The sequence below is a fragment of the Haemaphysalis longicornis genome, unplaced genomic scaffold (assembly GCF_048455015.1).
Source record: "Haemaphysalis longicornis isolate Haplotype H1 unplaced genomic scaffold, Haemaphysalis longicornis Haplotype H1 scaffold_3, whole genome shotgun sequence".
In the NCBI taxonomy this organism is placed as follows: Eukaryota; Metazoa; Arthropoda; class Arachnida; order Ixodida; family Ixodidae; genus Haemaphysalis; species Haemaphysalis longicornis.
This window is the reverse complement of record NW_027526335.1, coordinates 165,027,445-165,046,646: the sequence shown is the minus strand read 5'-3', so window position 1 is coordinate 165,046,646 and position 19,202 is coordinate 165,027,445. Positions and strand designations below refer to the sequence as shown.

Below are 19,202 nucleotides of genomic sequence, written 5' to 3'. Positions count from 1 at the left end.
CCTCTTCCCCTAACCTTTTGTGGGCCTTTTATTTTGTTAACGTTTTGTGAACCTTTTGTTCACAGATGTTTCGATTTACACGGTGCTGTGCCGTCAGCACGGACGGCGGACAAGCCTCGGCCTGAAAGTGCTTAGCCCCTAGAATTTCAGCCTTCACTCAGAAAGGGATCCTTTCACTGGCACATCAGCCGACGCGACAAGGTTTCCGAACGCGCCCCGTTGGACAAGGTGCAGGTGCATGATGGAATGTTTTTCCATAGTCAACTAGAAAATATAAACGCCATACTGAAATGAAGTTGACCGGCAGTAATTTGATCTCATGTTCTCCCGGGGTACACAGATTGGGTTACACATACGCGGCTAAAAAAAAATCCTTATTGTCGATACAAAGCGCTTACGACAGCAGGTGCACATGACAGACGGGAAATCTACGACGGCGACTCGTCCGGGGCAATGTTCCCATCAGCCGTAGCAGAAATTTTATTACAGCGAAACTGTTTATGGCCGGGGTTCCGCGCTTTTTTTTTCTTTTGTCTACGTGGGCGAAAACTTAGGTCTGGAATTTCAGTCCAACTCGTTTGAATCCACGTAAAATCTTACACATCCTATCGCTTGTATATGCAGTCTGAGTAGACTAGCCACCAGTAAACAGCATTTCTAAAATTATAGGACTCTCACGTAAATAACAAAAGTTTATGAAAGATCTTCCGCTGTGCAAGCAGCGTCAGCTGTATTCGCACTTCCATCTCAATGTCACTGTTCATAGGGCGTGTGTCTAGTTTCTTCCAGCTCACCGTGGCGGTGGTCCATTTGCAACTTCACTTCTCTTCTGTTGCTGTAATGTGAAAGCCCTGCGTAATCAGGACTCCAGGTTCAACGAGTGGAATGGCTCTTTTGTGCGTGGTGTGCTTCATCCCTGTACAGTGCAGTGTATTCCTGTTGCATACACGTATCAAACGTCCTTCGTGACCTTCGAAGAGTCCAGGTTTTGTATTATTTGCCGCGCTATAATCACACGTGTACCGGAGACGTCGTGCGCGCCTTCTAAAACGGGTTTCTGTGAAGCCACTCGTTTGAGAGCGCCGTGCTGTAATCACATCGTGTACAATGTGCTTATCTCGCGGCAAACAAAGAAAGCGGGCGAGAAAGCACCGCCGTCACGATCCTTCCCGCCAAACCAGAAAACTCCGTGTGCGAAAGGGAACTCGTTCGCTGCTCCCCGAGTGGTCAGGAGGACTCGGTGCACTGGGAACCGATGGCAGCGATAATTGAACGCTTGCATCGTTCGCCCCCTAGGCGGGCTGTGGTGAGCCCTGTACAATAAACCGTTCGGGGCAGCCATTACGAGGTCAGAGGATCCTCGCCGTCGCGAAAGGTAGCCTGACCCTGACCATGTTCCCGGAGACTCCGACAGTTGTCTACGTCACGGACTGAGATGGGCAACTGAAAACGGGACCGCGTCAGTAAGCGGTACTCGTATGACGTCACTCCCGCCTGGCGTTCCCGGGCTTGCATTGCGGACTTTGTGCGAATTGATAGCCCTTGTTTCTCAAAGGCCGTGGAACTGGCCTGCCTTAAACGCCTGGTAATGACCGCAAATAAAACCGTCGCGCAGTGATAACGCGTTATTACTTGCGCCTATTTCGCCTTGGAATGGCGCTGAGCCTGCGCGGTGTTAGCCTTGGCGGTTTTTCAAGCCGCATTCAGCATGCTTCTATGGCGCGCATAGCGTAATAACATTATAAACACGGTGGATTTGGGATAAGGACCCGCGTTTTGCTGCTTATAAAGCGCTATTTCCAGCGTTGCTCTGCTGTTAAGGAAACTTGATAGTCGATAGTTCCTCGAGGGTGACGTAGTCGTCCAACTTAGGGAATGTCTACGAGGAGTGCATGAAATGCGGCCATTTCCAGGCGAGCACTTTTACGACGGGGAAGTAATATCCGCATAACCTGCATAAATATATTTTCCCTGGCAACTTTTCGGATATCAGGAGCGGGCTGTGCTCGTACACGATGAACTGGGAACAACAATTGGGAACTTGTGACGGAATTAGCTCTGGGTCTGCCTCTACAGCTGCATGTTTAGCTCAAGTTCAGCTTCATAGCTGAAATTTCGTGCAAATTTCAGAGGGAACTGGGCAAACACGCAGTGTTCCAAGTTCTGGGGCGGGTTTTCGGCTTGTACGGCGTTTATTTCGTAAGCGCGAACGCCGAAACTGCTGAAAGCATTAATTTGAACACGAGGTGCACCCCATGCTATAAACAAAAATAAACAAAAGAGGCGTTCTCTGCGATATTTCTAGTGATCACCGTATAGCGTAAAAACGGATGCGGCGAGGTCTTTTAATTAAGCAACTTTCCGCAGGCAGATAGTCGACAGAAATTCTTCTTGACAGATGTTCTTGAGCAGGTTGCCGAGCGATCTCAAGCGAACTGATATAGATCCTCCGGGATTATCGCCGCGTGAATTCGCGTTTCCGGGAGAGTAAGCATCCAACGGAACGGAAGATGATAGGTGTGACATTAAGGGACAATAAGAGAGCGGAGTGGGTAAGGGAACAAACGCGTTTTAAGGGCATGACTAGTCGAAATTAAGAAGAAGAAATGGACGTGGGCGGGGCATGTAATGCGAAGGCAAGATAACCGTTGGTCAATAAGGGTAACAGAGTGGATCCCCAGAGAAGGCAAGAGTGGCAGAGGGCCGCAGAAAGTTAGATGGGCAGATGAGATCAAGAAGTTTGCGGGGATTAATTGGTCGCAATTAGCACAGGAACGGGGTAATTGGAGAGTAATGGGAGAGGCCTTTGCACTGCAGTTGGCGTAGACGGGCCGATGATTATAATGACAAGCGTTAGCCGTTGATTGTCAGGGATTACTGCGACGCTATGCGACGAGCCTGTTGCAGGAGCAGAGCCGCCGCAGTGAATGGAAATGAGTGGCGAAAGGCTGCAACGTGACGACATATCACTTTGCGGGCGCAGCTGCGTTGTCGCCGACGCCTCATCGGCCCGTCATTACAAGCGGTTTATGCAATGCGCGGCGAAGCGTTCGCCTGGGGCCACGAAAACTGTATTGCGTCATTTGCCAGCCGTCCCTGCCACTTCGATACGCTGATGGCGTTGCCTTGAACGCGGTCGTTGGACTAATGGCCTCCACACGTCAGTCAAACCTGGTCGCGGCGTTCTCTCTCTCTCTCTCTCTCTCTCTCTCTCTCTCTCTCTCTGTCTCTCTCTGTCCCTCTGTACGTGTCTCTATAGAGGTATTTGCCCCCCCCCCTCACGCTCACTTGTATTCACGGGGCGTCCCGAAGTCCCACTCCTTCACTTCACTCTCTCCCAGTCGAATATATATATATATATATATATATATATATATATATATATATATATATATATATATATATATATATATATATATATATATATATATATATAGAGAGAGAGAGAGAGAGAGAGAGAGAGAGAGAGAGAAATAAGGATTAGTAGTCAAGAAAACCTCGGAAAGCAAAGGGGAGAGTGTAGTAGGTCATTGAAACAGATGAAGAATTCGGAAAGACAGTAAGATACTGGAACAAAAAATGCCCGCCGGGTGGGATCCGAACCCACGACCTCCAGAATACGCGCCTGGTGCGATGACCACTGCGCTACCGGCGGGGCTATTTTCCCCTCCACTTTCTGGGGTATTTTTTGTTTCCTTCGCTTGGGGGTGGTAGCCAGCGCCACTCGGACTACTCGGGGTGAAGGGGACCTTCTTTTTAACCCCCGGGCCGTGACTCGAGTGTCTACGACGTGTCGTGAGTGGTCGACCAGCGTTGAACCCTCTTAAGCTCCCTATGGCACGAAGACTGCCAGAACAGAGGCCCTCGCTATGCATGTAGCAAATAAAAATGGGAAATGAGAGGCTCGTTGAATTAAGACAGAAATAAGAATTGGCAGTAAAGAAAGTGGTAAGTAAAGACAGTGACACACCAGAAAAACATTAAAAAAACAAAAGTTTACTCACGTTTTTTCTTTCTTCTGTGACTCTGAAGGAAGGAAGTCCTCGTTTTTCTCGTGTGTGTCGCTGTCTTTACTTATCTTATTTTCTCGCGCTCTGTGTGAGCTTTTATTTTTCCACACATTATATATTCATATATATATACACACACAAAGAAGAGGGCGCAGCTATGGTTATAGTGGACAGCAGAACGATTTACGATTGGTATCAATGCACGCGTTTCTTAAATAAGCTTATCAGCTTATGCATCTACAGTTAAACCTGGATATAACGAAGTTGACAAAAATTCGCTTTTTTTCGTTACATCCAGGTTTTCGTTACATGCAGGTTTCGAGCTAAAGCTCGCGGGAATGAAGGAGAAACGAAACCAATGTGCTAGGCATCAGTAGTGCTGAACTCAGCCTTGTTCAAGGATATTTCACACTGAAAAACTGCGTGATTTGCGCTTGCTGCTACTACACGGCCCCCGAATTCACAAAAAGTAACTAAGTATCACTTTTCCTTTTTGATACTTTTCGGTGCCTAACAAGTTTCAAGAACCAGACTTGTGCTGAAAGGGCGCCTTTTCGCGAACTCCATGCTCTTTTCTGCAGTCAAAATTGTTGAAGGGATGCTAGCTGGGACACTGTACCGGGCGGTGACGTTTATCGCCGGCGGAGGCGCCATTTAAAATTGCGAGCTTGTCTTGAAAAGACAAATCTTTTCGTATTCAGGCAGCAAAAATCATCCGCGAACCCATACCACAGATATCAGGGGACACACGCGACTACACACCGACAGGCAGGCCTAGCATCTAACCGACACCGCACTCACGTTGAAACGCACTAGAGATTGCGGTGCGGGCGAAATTCGCTAAATTAGTGCATTTCGCCAGCCGATTTTTCAGAAAAAGGGCAAGAAACTGACTCATCAGCGTAGCGAATTCGTTACATCCAGGTTAACCATCGCAACTCCTTCGTTACATCCAGGTCGCAAACACATGGGCCTCAATAAAGGGGGAAATGGGGAAGTGAAAAACTTCGTTAAATCCAGGAATTCATTACATAGAGGTTCGTTACATCCAGGTTTAACTGTAGTTACGTAGGTTCTTTTCGTGGAGGATAACGCTTCACAGTCTGTGTTGGGACCACTCTCTTCCGAATAGGAATTAACCCTGACTTCTTTGTCCTGTCGCACTAACCGCTTTTGCCCGATGATAATGTTGTCCCTGACATCGAATGTGCATCTTCTTTCCGGTTTTTGTTGTCGTTTCTGGCCATTTTCTATCTCCACCGGCGCTATAGGTACGCCTTTCTATTGACCGTCCACCAAGGTTATCTTGCCGCTTCGCTTCTTTTTGTTTTTATTTTTTAAGGTTTCTCTTCAGCGGTGAAGGACACAAAAAATTGGTTTGGTGTGTCTTTTGGGCGGTTCTCTGGGCGCACGCCTTTCTTCTGCCGCCGCCGTGCGTGCGGGGATTGGAGCAGAATGATTCTTGGCGTGCCACGAGTGGGCCAAGCTGAGAGAGAAAGAAAGAAAAGTAAAAGAGATAGAGAGAGATAGATAGGAAGGGATGAATGGAGAGGGGAGCGTTGGGCGTCCACGTGATTAACGTAGGACTCGGACTGTATCGCGCAGCCCCCCGCATCTGAACCAGTGGCACGCAATATGCCCATTTCCTCTCCGAGATCAGAACTCGGCGATCGAGAACAAAATAATACTGGCGGAGACAAAAGGAACACATAACGGGATTTTTTCCCTTACTTTTTATTATCCCATTTGGTGCGAATCGTTAGACCAGCGGACGTGTTGAAATTTCACGATATCGGCGGTCGTTTTTAGACTCACGGGCACTACCGTATTCGTACTTCTACGGTTTTTCAGAGCGGCAGCAATTGTGTAACACAACGGGGTTGACTCTGTGGCTACAGAGCGCTTATATTCACATGAACAATTAAAAAAGGGGAAACAGCTGTACTGTTACTAACCATACTTCCACGAACGATTCGGACATAAAACGTGAAGGTGTAGTAAAGTTTCTCTCTCTCTCTCTCTTTCTATATATATATATATATATATATATATATATATATATATATATATATATATATATATATATATATATATATATATATATATATATATATATATATATATATATATATATATATATATATATATATATAGCGATGAATAAGTTCCTGGATTTGGTTTCAAAAATACACGAGAGAGTAGACACACGGATGAAAACGATGATTGAACTAACGTTTCGACCGGGGTCCGGTCTTCGTCAGAGTAACCCCGGTCGAAACGTTAGTTCAATCATCGTTTTCACACGTGTGTCTACTCTCTCGTACACACACACACACACACACACACATATATATATATATATATATATATATATATATTGAATATGCTATTTGTCTCTCTTGCAACAGGGTAAAGTTAGCGAAATAGTCAAACAAGGTGGCGAGCGGATGTTCTCTGCAGGAGGCATATTTATTGCAGGTCCGTTGAGGCATCGTCTTGGCTGCACATATATGCAAAGGTCTGGGCTGCAGGTGGACGGTTTCAAGACAACGAGAAGGGATGACGAAATCTAAATGTTACCGGATTTTCTCTTTGTGCAATGAAGTTCAGGCCGCTGGGCTGAAGGCGCAGTGTACTATATCAAATTCCGCCATACTGCGCTGCCGCATCCACCGCGAGAAATAAAGCGTTCTTTTCCTTCGAACGGGCGGGCATGTATACCTGTACACAGTCCCGCCGGAAGATCAAGGTGGAAGGCATCGTGTTGCAGTGGCTTCCACGCTCAGCGGTTTCTTAACGCTCAGGCGCACTTAAAAATTAAATTTGCAGTTTCGATTCGCAAATTGCGAAGGTACAAATTGCAGCTTAACACGGCTCAGTCCCCACTCGTCGAGCTCCATACTTGGGCAGTTCTGGGAGAAAATAATAAGATAAAGTTTAAAGTCCCGCCTACCGCGAGCACTTTGAGCAGACACTTGTACATTTCTAGTGATGGTTCGTTGTTGTCGGTCGGCTGGTTGGCAGGTGCTAGTCTCCAGCATTTTACCGCGTTAGGATGTGCAGATCACATGAAAATAAAATGAAGTAGAATGAAAGTAAAATAAATAAACTTCACTGAATTTGACTCTGGGATCCGAGCTCGGCACATACAGAATGGGAGTCCAACACGCGTCCACAGCATGATGACCAATCTTCTTTTTCTTTATTGTCACCACGGCTAATCCTTGGCGCTAGGTAAAGGTGGACGCAGACCTAGTTGCGCATTGTGGCCTTCGACTTAGAACACAGCGTTGGAGACATGTGGTGCGGCTTACAAGATTAGTTTGAGTATGCCTGTTACGGAAATGGCAAAGCACGTTTCGGCAATAGCGTACATGCAGTGGCTTACATGGGCGAAGGGGAAGAAGGCGAGAGAGAAGGAAACGATGGCAAGGGAAAATGACCGTGACGATGGTAATAAGAGGACACGATCCTTCCACTGGAAGCCTACAACAGCCATTTAAACTCGCTAATTACAAAAGTAGTAAAGCATTAAAGCGCGTTTGCGCTTTTAGCGTGTACCTAGGCTTAACAAAGGCGGCCGGCCAAGCTACTTAATAGGAACGCAGGCAAGAAGGAAACGATGCTAATGAGAGGTTACACTCCTACCAGAGGGCATGTTTCTTACGTTCTAAAGAGTCTACCTCAGCGCCTGCTGTGAAAAGTGGTGGCAAACGGAAGTACGATTTAAAAGAAGATACCAGAATACAAAAAAAAAAAAAACGACGAGCGGCGAGCAAATAGGTAGTTGTTCGCTGCATGTAAAACTATACCACAAGCCGACACCACCGCAACCGTTACGATGCGAATATAACCCTCCAGACGTATGTTACTACGTAATGAAGACATTATCGTAACGAAAAATGACATAATCACGGCAGAGCCAGCGTTAGACATAGCATAAAGTAGCTTGAAGTAAAATGTAGTGATTAAGAAGTCTTAAAGTGTCTCTGAATTTTGTAATTACATCTTTTTTTGTGTATGTGTGTCTGCCTGTGGGTGGATTTACTCTTCGGGGAAGCGATGCTCGCTTTATGGCGGAGTGCAAAGCGACTGTGGAGAGGACGTCATCAGGCGTGACGGGAAATGGCTGCCGCTCATCCAGACCGGCGTTTTTTTTTTTCTTTTTTTTTCTTCTTTCCTGGGTAGTAGAATTCGTCGCTCCGTGGCCTTCGCGCTGCTCAGTGATTCCGTGGTGCCCGGGAGTCCGCCGCTTCGTCTCTTGCAACTTCGTTTCATTTCGCAATTCTTAGTTTTATTTTTTTTTTCCCCGCAATTTAGTTGGATGGCGCGCCATTAATGTACGACACAGAAACGCTCGCGAACGTTCGGGCAGTCCTCATTTTTCCTCGGCCATTTTCCGAGGCTGTTTTACCGTCGCACCCAATATCTTTCCGCGCATTTTCTTTTTTTACCTGCCTTGTTTTCGTTCTCGGACGCTTACCGGGAATGGAGATGTCCAGGCGCTCTTAGCGAGCGAAATGAGATAGCAAGGAAAAATAGTGCAGCAAAGGAGAAATTTCGCCGCGGCAATCGAGAGCGAGAGCGAGTCGCTTGGGCGTGTAGCCGTGTCCATCGAAGCTCGCTATCGCGCATAAGCCCCTCATTTTAGCAAGCGCTCGCTAAATCCGGGCAGCGATTCTGGGCCTAATCCCCGCTCATCATTGGACGCAACAGCTCAGATATGGCGCTCGAGTCCCCCCCCCCCACGCGAAGATGACGATCCAAGGTTATTCCCGCGGATATTTTACGCTCTCTGGGAAGACAAGCAGTGCCAATGTTTATCAATGGATCCCTCCCCCATTTATCTTTATATATACGTACATCGTTATGGCAAGATCTTACTGTGTGTGTCTCTGTAAACATGGCAGAGGACCCCTGACAAACACGCGCGGCAGACCACGCAAAACTGCGAACACGCTACTCGTTACTAGAAACTAAGGCTTTTTTTCTTTTGCGGCCCATATAAGATTCATTTTTCATGCTCTGAGGAGATTAAGACGCCTTGTTTACTGCACTCCCACGCGCGGGTTTATTAACAATAAAGGTAAGTTTATTCGTTCGTAAAAGCAGGTACGATTGCACCAATGGAACGCACCTGGTTTCTTACTGAGTAGAAAAATAAAGATATATATATATATATTTATTTATTTATTTATTTATTTATTTATTTATTTATTTATTTATTGATTTAATAGAACTGAGCTTTATGTGCAGGGCATTTATTCGTGCGCACATATTTTGACTGCATTGCAAAAAACTCTTGATTTCGGCCAACACGTTGGCCGCTCTCCCATCTATATACATAATTAAGAAAGTGGCTCGGCCTATGCTACTGCCTAAACGAAGCACGAAACGAGAGACATGCTCTTTGAAGTTTGAAGTTTATTTAATTAAGCAAAAAAAAATACACAGGGACCCAACAATGTTGTCAAATTGTCCCAACCAAATAATACTGCACTTTTATAGCAAGTTGGTACTGGCAATTGCGGCAACAAAAAAAAAAAGGATAAAAACGACCAAAAACCAGGCTATCACATGCGATTTTCTGACATAATATGTTGCTTAACACGTTTTTTAAACAATACAGAAGGAGCACGGTTCTCAGTTTGCGCATTCAAACTAAGATGCGATTTTCAATATTTCGGCTCGCGTATACAACAACAACGTCGTCGTGACGGACTCATGGCACAGTACAACGACTGAGCTTTGTTGTTATAAAAAAAAATCGTGCCACTATTCTACCAGGCAGGAAAAACGTATAGGACATTGTTCGTTCCTAGTCATATTTCTGTGCTCTCTTTTCATTTCTGCGTAACTCGCACGCCTGTTGCGAATGTCAGTTAGAATTGAGAAACGGCGGATAATTGAAAAATGAAGTTAGCATTTTTTTGCTCCAGTTTTGACGTTAGCAGCGTTCACGTAGCATAAACTTTTCTTTATACATAATCACTTTGAGCTTCCAAGTAAACAGCCGATGTGCTTTGCGGAACTGGTCCTGCGCACTGACTTAAGCTTAGCCTAACCTAACCTTTTGGAGCAGTAAACAGTGAACTTTCAGGGGGAAAAAGTTGTGTGCATTCTTAAAGGCGCGCTCTTAAGAAGTTTTTGAGACGGGCCCAGGGGGTTAAGGTTTGCATTCTTAGAAGCACTCTGAACACGATCCGAATAATATATATACCCGGCTACTCCTCCAACTGCGAGCGCTTTGTGCGCTGGCGAGATTAAGGCCCGCGTTTAATGGGCACGACGTTTTGTCGGCGTTGGTTTAGAACGTGGGTCGCAGATGTTAACACAGCCTTGGTAAGAAGGCCAAGCAATTGACGCCCAACCGTCTGAACCTCGATTCGCGTGACACGTGCTTTTGTTGACCTTCTCTAGGTGCCGTTGTTTACGTTAAACGTGCTCGTTCACGTGGGTATTCGTCGCCTCCGAATCACGTGACCCTGGTCCCACGCTTTCATGCATATCAGCTATGGGGTGTTGTTCGCCGGTAAATTTTGCTAGGGACGTAACAGAGAGCGAATGGCTGTACCAGAGAGAGAATGGCAGCGCACCAGTTGTGCGTTTTTTGTTTTCTTTTGTCGGGTGGAAGTGAATTCATCTAGCAATTGCAGCATCGCGTGCGTCACAATGGCGTAGGAGTAATGTTAAAGTTGCAGCTTTCGGAAACAAACCCGAAGGTAAAAGCGATAACACCGCGGAAAACGAAAGAAAAACGTCTGAGGAAGCATACCTGAGCCATTCGTATGAGTTGTGAAAGCGAAATCGTTGATGCCCAAGTGAACGCCGCAGAGTGCTTGGATATATTGGCGTTTCAGCCAGTGAGAATCGGCGAGTCGGCCGTGAGCTTCAGCTGTCATCATCATCGGCCAATGCACCTGAGTGAGTGCGTTGTCTGGCCTGTGGTCACCTTAACCTTGAGCCTTACGACGGGCCAAGCAACGGCCAGCTACGGGAGCCCGTTGTCGACGTCGTCCAATTCGGAGGCCGCCAGGCGTTCACTATAGGTCCGCCTTTTTAATCAGCTAGACCTGCAGTTCAGCCCTAATGTCGTCGGAGATGCGTGCTCCACAGGCGTTCTGGAGGTCCTGGGTTCGACTCCCATCCGCGCCCTGTTTCCTTTCACCTAAATTACTTGAAGAGCAGAAAACTGGGGTATAACCAAGTGCATATCGTGCTTGCAAACCGCGTATAGGTTGCTTATTCACGGCTTCTATGTGGAGCGTTTAAGATCTTTCCTTGTAATTTTCTCCACCCATCAGTGTTGTATTCTCTCTACGAACAAACGTGCACTGCTGTGGGTCCTTGAGCACACATTCTTAAATACTGCAACACTAGAATTTTTTTTTCTAATTTTGTAATGCGGGAACTATACTCCAAGTTTGGACTTTACACGGCCAACTAATCTGTCTGTTAACCGTTCTGCGTGTGCGTTCGTACGCGCGCGGGAGTGTGTTAAATGTTGCTGTCAATGCATGAGCATACCTTGGCGAATTAGATAGGTACACAGATAGTTTATTTCAGGATGAATACAGTAGCGAACACTGTCCACGCAATGCGGTTAAAGACTTTTTTTCTCCCCTGACGAGGCCAGCACCGCGGGTGTATGCAACAAGCAGCCTGGCTGCGTGACTACAAATAGTTTAACACATGTACGGTACTCGTGTTTGGGGTGGGGGGACCGACAGATTTCCCCCAGAAATATGTCGGTTCCTCCGCCCAGAACACGAGACACAATGCTATACATATTGTGCCTGTGTTGCCTCTGACCTCGTATGGGCACTCAGCACCTCAGCTTGTTCACGTGAGCCGCCTCAAGCCGTACCACCGACGTTCTCTATACCTGCTACTGCTCCTCCTTCATAACAGGCACCGGGACGGAGCTTCTGCGGCGGGGGAGTTGTGTCACAGACTTTGACCTGCTTCCCGAGAAAGTTACACGGAGCACAACCGCATATCCATGTGGCCAATCTCTCCCTATCTGGATGTGCTCCGGTGGAAAGACGCTGGTCGATGACCAACGGAATGAAGAGAAGGTCGACGAAGTCCGAGCTCCCGCCTGGACTGGGTTTTGCGCCATCAACCCGCCTCTGTCCCGGTGACTACGGTGTCTTCTGTAAATACACCTTCTTCCTGACAACCTATCTCTGCGTTGTCACGTGACAAAATGATAATAAAGCGAAGCTTTCCATGTTTCCCTGATGGCGTTCGATGTCGCTCCAAAACGCACTGCAGAAAAGCTAACTTTGCACAATGGGTTTCACAAAACGATGACAGTGACAATGAGGATAAGCGATGACGATGAGAATAAGCGAAAGCACATCAAGCGCCTCAAGAAAAAAAAACGCTTCCCGTGGACGGAATCGAACCTCGGTCCCTACCGTTATGAAGAAGCCGACATTATCCGATTGTGCATTCCGACATGGTCGAAGTAGCTTCGCCTTTAACAATCTTTCTCTTAAGGAAAACGCTTTGATTTGATTGATTGATTGATTGATTGATTGATTGATTGATTGATTGATTGATTGATTGATTGATTGATTGATTGATTGATTGATTGATTGATTGATTGATTGATTGATTGATTGATTGATTGTAGGGTTGAACGCGCCGACGCAACGCAGGCGATGAGGCGCGCCGTAGTGGGGGGCTAAGGATTAACTTTTTCCCCACCCAACAACCTTCCCTCTGCGCTTACTGTCCCCAGCCTGGCACCCTCTACCACATCATATGGGAGTGCCAACGAACTCCAGACTTGCCCCCCCTTTCCAACCCAACCTTCGAGCAGTGGAGGGCTTCCCTGGCCAGCCCGGACCCGGATATCCAGCTTAAGTTGGTGACCCGAGCACGGACGGCCAGCCGAAGTCAAGGCATCCCGGACTAGGGACGCCTTCCACGGGGCGACGCCCACACATCAGCCCACGGGGCGACGCCCACACAAGAATAAGGTGTATAAAAAATAGGGGCGTGGTACTTCACATATTTTTGGAATAAATAAATAGGCAATTAAGCAAGCATTAAAATAAATTAATAATAAAGTATATGGTGGTCACGACGCCTGAGAGTCACTTACTCCGTTAAATTGTACCCGTGCATACTTCCTTTCTATGCGGTGTCGTCCCATTCTCAGCCACGCTTCGGGCCAGTGGTTATTTCGTTTAGAAGACTGATTGGAAGGCAGGCAAATGGGACTACATTTATAGGAACGGAAAAATTACATGGCGCCATATGCAAAACGCAGACGAGAGGCTTGTCCAGACTACATTTTGTCACCCGTTGTTCGCCCCACCCTTTCTTTGCCGCGTTTCTTTCCCTCTCACCGAGCCGTGGACAGTTCACTCGCACCAGATTGTCCTTCGGCAATCAGCGTAGCGGCTCGAAGGGGCTGATTTGGCGTGGTGGTAGGAACAGGTGAAAAAAAAAAAAATGAAACCACGTATTGGAAAGGACAGGGCGCAGCCCTGTGGAGTGAAACAGAGGTTCATCAACGTAGCTGCATGCTTCGGGGAGTTTGTTCGGCAGGGCGGCTAAAAACTGCACGAAAGGAGGAAAATGGGCACACGAAAGGACAAGACACGGCGCTGTGAAATCGAAGCGAGGTTCATCAACGTTATCTACCAATGTTTATCTTTGTCAAGAGAAGAGAAGGAGTTGGCGCTGAGCAGAAGGTACAGTGAAAGAAGGTGTATACGAGTCTGATGCTCTGAAGCGAGTAGTCCAGCTAGTTTTATCAAGTCATGTTCTTTGGGAGTTTTATCTGGTGCGGCAAAGTTAGTTGGTGTGAGCGGTGCTGCGTTTACGGACACCAGGCTTGCCGCACATAACGATATCTGCGAACAGTGCACAAACTAGCGTATCAATATGTTACGCATTTACATATGTAAAGCATATGTAAATCAGTAAAGCACGGACAGATGGGGAGAGGGAAGGGTAGTGTTCCCCGTAAAGGTGAGCTTTTCACGCTCCATGAGCTATGAGGGCCTTTAAAAGGACAGTGCAGTAAGTTTCGCACATTGTCTGAATACCTGACCAGATTAAACCATAAGATACGCCGTCCATATTCCGAGTTGTTTGGCCCGATTTACGCATATTTCGAACGAGAAAAAGTGAGTTGAATAGGTTTGTTTTCAGCGAAGCTTGTGTTGTTAGGGCTGCATGTATTTTTCATGTCTGCGAACAAAAAAGTCACACGTATTTCACACGCGAGGTCTTCTATAGCGTAAGGCGTTGGAAAACACCCGCCCCGGCGTGTGCTATTAGCGCGCGGTAATGACCCAAGTCACACGCCGTCCTTAACATCGACTAGCACCTCCAGCTTATACGTTCATCACTTGAATGTGCATCTTCTTTGATTATAGTTATCAATATGCACCACTTTCAAGATCAGAAAACGATGCAGACCTCAAGCTTTTACGTCTAAGCACTTTTAAGTCTCATCTCATCACTCATAAATCAGCACCATTTTCGAGATCAGCAGTCCCAGGTAGATATAATGGTTCGTCAAAGGTTTGCCGTTGTGCGACTGGCGTCGGCCATGTGTACGTTCGCACCACACTCTCTCTGTCAGCACCAAGGAGGTTGGACCTCCTTGGTCAGCACTCCCAGCGCTTACGTGTCTAGTTTCCTCCGGCTCCTCGGGGTGGAGGTCCCGTCGTCACGGAAAGTTGCCCTTTTCCAGTTTTAATTTCACTTCTTTTCTATTGTCGTAATGGGGACGCTGCCTACAATCCGGACTCAAGCTTCACTCGTCATCCACCTTCGCACAGTGGAATTAATGGCCCACGAATTTTTCCATGGCACTCTCCTTACCGCCGGCTTACTGACGTCGGCCGTGACGATACACTGCCAAGCCCGCAGGGCGACATTAATCGCTAGCGTGTTTAACCTGCACAGCCTGTGCTCGAACAGGCAAGATGTCGGTCGCAACCGGGATATAGGTGGTCGATAATCAAAATTCTGAAGGCTTAGAAAGCATGACAACACAAGAGCACACTGTCACGTGAGGAAACAGGGAAATAGAGTAGGCAGACAATAGCATGCCGCCCTTGAGGAGGATATAGATTGTTCATTATGCCTTATTTCTTGTAATAAACCCGTCACGGTGGCTCAGTGGATACGGCGTTGTGCTGCTGAGCACCAGGACGCGGGCTCGATTCCCGGCCGCGGAAGCCGCTTTTCTGATGGAGGCGAAAAGCAAAAAGGCCCGTGTGTACGAGATTTCGGCGCACGTTAAAGATCCCCAGGTGGTCAAAGTTAATCCCGAGCCCTCCACTACGGCGCGCCTCGTGGCCTGCGTCGCATCGGCGTGTTAATCCCTAGAATCAATCAATTATTTCTTCCAAGAAGCCGCGTTTTCAAGCACGCAACTTCGTCGGAGTCAAAAAAGACGCGGCGGATAGTGTCGCTGCTGACGCCTGCGAGCGACAGCCAAGCGCTGCCCCTTGAAAACTGTCACGCCCATTCAGACAGGCCAGCAGAGCGACGATTAAACATGTCACATAGGGCGTGGGGGGCAGTGCCCCAATACGCCGCTCTTTGCTTCCAGTCGGTGTTTTTAGGCGACGCCGTCATGCACCGCTGCAGTGAGCCGCGTACTTTTTCGCGGACCTCTACGCTTTTTGTCGCGAGGTTCGATACCGCCGCCCCACCCCCCCCTTCCCTTCCGGTTTCTTCCAACTAAGCTCCAACCCGTTTATGCAACGGCATATAGGGACTTAGCAGTTCAGTAATTCGCAACGCAATGTTCTTTCCTCCCAGTCCCTGTCACCTTTACTTCACTCATCCACCCAGTTCTGTGTGCCTAGGCAGCTTCCTGTCCACTTTCGTGCGTAACGTATCGACAACTTTGAAGCGCACATTGCGCCGTAATTTCGTCGATCCGCTTCCCTGAGGTAGACTATATCTCGTGACAGTGTAACGGTGTAAACATTCGTTCCAGCCATTAACTGACTGCTCGCGTTACAGTCCGCGACCATCGGCTCAGCGAAGGTGCCGCGTTCCGGCGCTCTGTATTCCGAGCACCGAGATGCCAAAAGGCCACTCAAGGAGATTGCCCACTCTGTAAGACGTAGGAACAAGGCGAGTCACTGTAGAATTGTCATCATCAGCGTGGAGATCGTGAAGAATGCGCGGGACAGTCAGTCGGCCCCGGTGCAGAGAGAGAGAGAGAGAGAGAGAGAGAGAGAGAGAGAGAGAGAGAGAGAGAGAGAGAGAGAGAGAGAGACAGAAATGAAGGTTGGCAGTCAAGAAAACCTCGGAAAGCAAAGGGGAGAATGTAGTAGGTCATTAAAACAGATAAAGAATTTGGAAAGACAGAAAGAAAGTGGAAAAAGAATGCCCGCCGGGTCTTTACGCGCCTGCTATGGCAGTCTTGGTGCCATAAGGAGCTTAAGAGGGTTCAACGCTGGTCGACCACTCTTGACATGTCGTAGACACTCGGGTCACGGCCCGGGGGTTAAAAAAAGGTCCCCTTCACCCCGAGTAGTCCGAGTGGCGCTGGCTACCATCCCCAAGCGCGGGAAACAAAAATACCTTAACATAAATACCCCAGAAAGTGGAGGGGAAAATAGCCCCGCGGGTAGCGTAGTGGTCATCGCACCAGACGCGTATTCTGGAGGTCGTGGGTTCGGATCCCACCCGGCGGGCATTTTTTCTCCGCTTTCTGCTTTTCCAAATTCTTTATCTGTTTCAATGACCTACCACAATGACCTACCAGGCGGGAAAGCCGGCTTCACTGCTATAATATCCTATCTGCGGTGGTGCACCTTTTACAGGCGGCGCACGTTTTTTTTTTTTTTTTTTGTATTTTTTGCTCATGCCACCGGACCAAGCTCAAGCTTAACAGCTCGGGTGTTTAAAAAAAAACTTTGAACAAGGTAGCGGCCCGAACATACAGGGAGAAAGAGAGAGAGAGATAGAGACTTGCAAACCCTGTCGGGGTTTGCGGCGATAAGGCGTCGTGTACGTTTTCGGTTGAAATCAGGCACACATCACGTTTCCAAACCAAACAGCAACGGAAGGTGTTACACGCCCAACGTATGTCAGGAAATAAAGTGACGGAGTCGGTAACCAGAGGAAGTTTTTCTTGCGTGTGGGCGCTACTCCCAGCTTAGAAAGACTGGGTAAATAAAAGCGCTCATTTCATATTTCGCCGAACGAACACGCTAAAGCGCCCCTACCACCAGCAACCGTACACGCCGCGCTCACAGCCTTAGCGGCGATTGGTAATTTGGCACCCCTTGTTTCGGTATTACGAGGGCACGGTTGCGGAACGATATTATAGCTCAGCGGCGTGGCTTTTATCGCACCGACATCGCGGCTTCTATAATGCCGCGCTCGTGTTACTGTAAGCAAATTGCGATCGGAGCCCGTTAATAGGAGAGTGCGTTGTTGGGCCCACGGCGGTGCGGGCCACATTGTGCGTGGAATGCCAGCACCGCCGTTTTACCCAAGCGCCCTCTCGCGCCCGTCTTCGCCCGCGGGGCGCACCTAAATCTCCCTGCTCGTCCGGGAACACGAAAATTGCCGAGGTCCGCGCGCGTAAAGTGTGCTACGGCCGGGGCTTCGCATAGAAGCAGCCGCATTATATTTCACCGTTCAGCCTCCCTTCCCCTCGCAGCGCGTAGAGGCGTTCCAGCCGTTAATCGTCGCCCGAGCGGGACACGGCCCAGGCTGTTACGAGCGGAATGCCGCGTCCAGGAACGGCTTCGCTCGGCGATTCTTTCGCCTGTGCGCCCCTGACATCGCGATGAGTGGTGCTGCGGGTACACGGTGGTCGATAATAAATCCCTAGTCTGGATGAGACTACGCATAGTCCTGACTCGAGCGGACGGAAAGAGTGCGGAGCAACAAAAGCCAGCTGGAAGCACGACAAAATGAAAGTTGCATCTTCTTCGTTTGCCCCCTTTCGTTTTAAATCGCAAAATACCACGTACAGCTTTGCTGAAAAGTGTGCTGCATAAAATTCTTGATAACATTGGAAGCTAAAATTTCCATTCTGTTTGTCAGAAGCCACACTACTGATGAATGAAAGTAAATTACCAAACCTTGTTGCTCCGGTTAAGTCCATTGTATTCCAATGCACACGGTTGCGCTATATCGTTCAAGCAAAAACTAAAATGGGCTCTAAACTTTTGACGAAGACTGTATGCCTGGCACCGAGCAAAGATTTGTCTTCGCCGAAGTTGTGCGCGACGTCCTGCAACTTCTGGCGTCTAGGGCATCGGTCGCCTGGTCATCACTTGGATTCCGGACTGGAGCAACGCTCCTACTTCATGTCTTAACAAATGTTTCGCACTACTACTCTCATTTCCAGCGATGCCACAGTGACTTGGTATCCACTGAAACACCACCGTGTGGCCCTTTTCATTCAACTCTTTAAACAGGATAGCGACATCAGTGGTCAGCTGATCGTACACGCCTCGCTTCATTGGGTATCTTAGTACCTGCAGCGCTGGTTTGCAGTCACAGAAAATAATCCACTGCTGTGGCCTTTCACAACAAATGATGCGGAGCGCTTCGCGTAAACCGACTAGTTCTGCTGCGGTAGACGACGTCCTGTAAGCAATCTTGAGTTGGCAGATGCAGAAGCACAGCAGGCACACCACAATGGAACTCTCCTGTCTATACCGATCACAAGGCAGGATGCTAACGCGATACTCTATGGAGCACGTAAACAAGCTGCAGCCTTGCATTCGTCGGACCCGCAGAATCGACATGAACGCCTACACAAGCTCGATCCAGAGCGGGAGTTCTGGGTCAGTCATGCTCCTCGTCTTCGCCGAAGTCAAGAGACATTGCTACACAGGCTGCGTCTTGGAGTAGCATTGACTCGGAAGTATCTTCACACAATCGGACGAGAGGACAGCCCAGACTGTCTTCTGTGCGGTTGTCCTGAGACTATCGAACATTTGCTTAGTGCTTGAACTTAGTGCTTAGTGCTCAATGCATGAACCTTGAGACAGCTTTACTACGCTTGGACACTCGCCCTCTGTCCGAACAAAAGATTTTGGGCACGTGGGCTGACAACAGGAAGCAAAGCCTAGCCGTTAAAGCCCTGCTTACATTTCTTGGTGACTCTTTTTTGGATTCTCGCCTCTAGGTTGCGACAAAATTGAACAGACTGCGAAATAATGTCTGAGCAGTTTTTTT

The 19,202-nt window shown here is 48.0% G+C and overlaps 1 protein-coding gene and 2 non-coding genes across 18 annotated transcripts in view; 2 read left to right on the top strand and 1 right to left on the bottom strand.

Moving 5' to 3' along the window:
- Window positions 1-19,202, top strand: part of Tai (basic helix-loop-helix family member taiman) — a 592,092-nt gene that overhangs the window by 83,918 nt on the left and 488,972 nt on the right. The gene's annotated exons all lie outside the window — the stretch shown is intronic.
- Trnat-cgu (transfer RNA threonine (anticodon CGU)) lies at window positions 3,583-3,655 on the bottom strand. Its single transcript has one exon. It is a non-coding gene; the product is annotated as a tRNA-Thr (tRNA).
- Window positions 16,624-16,696, top strand: Trnat-cgu (transfer RNA threonine (anticodon CGU)). The gene has a single exon. It is a non-coding gene; the product is annotated as a tRNA-Thr (tRNA).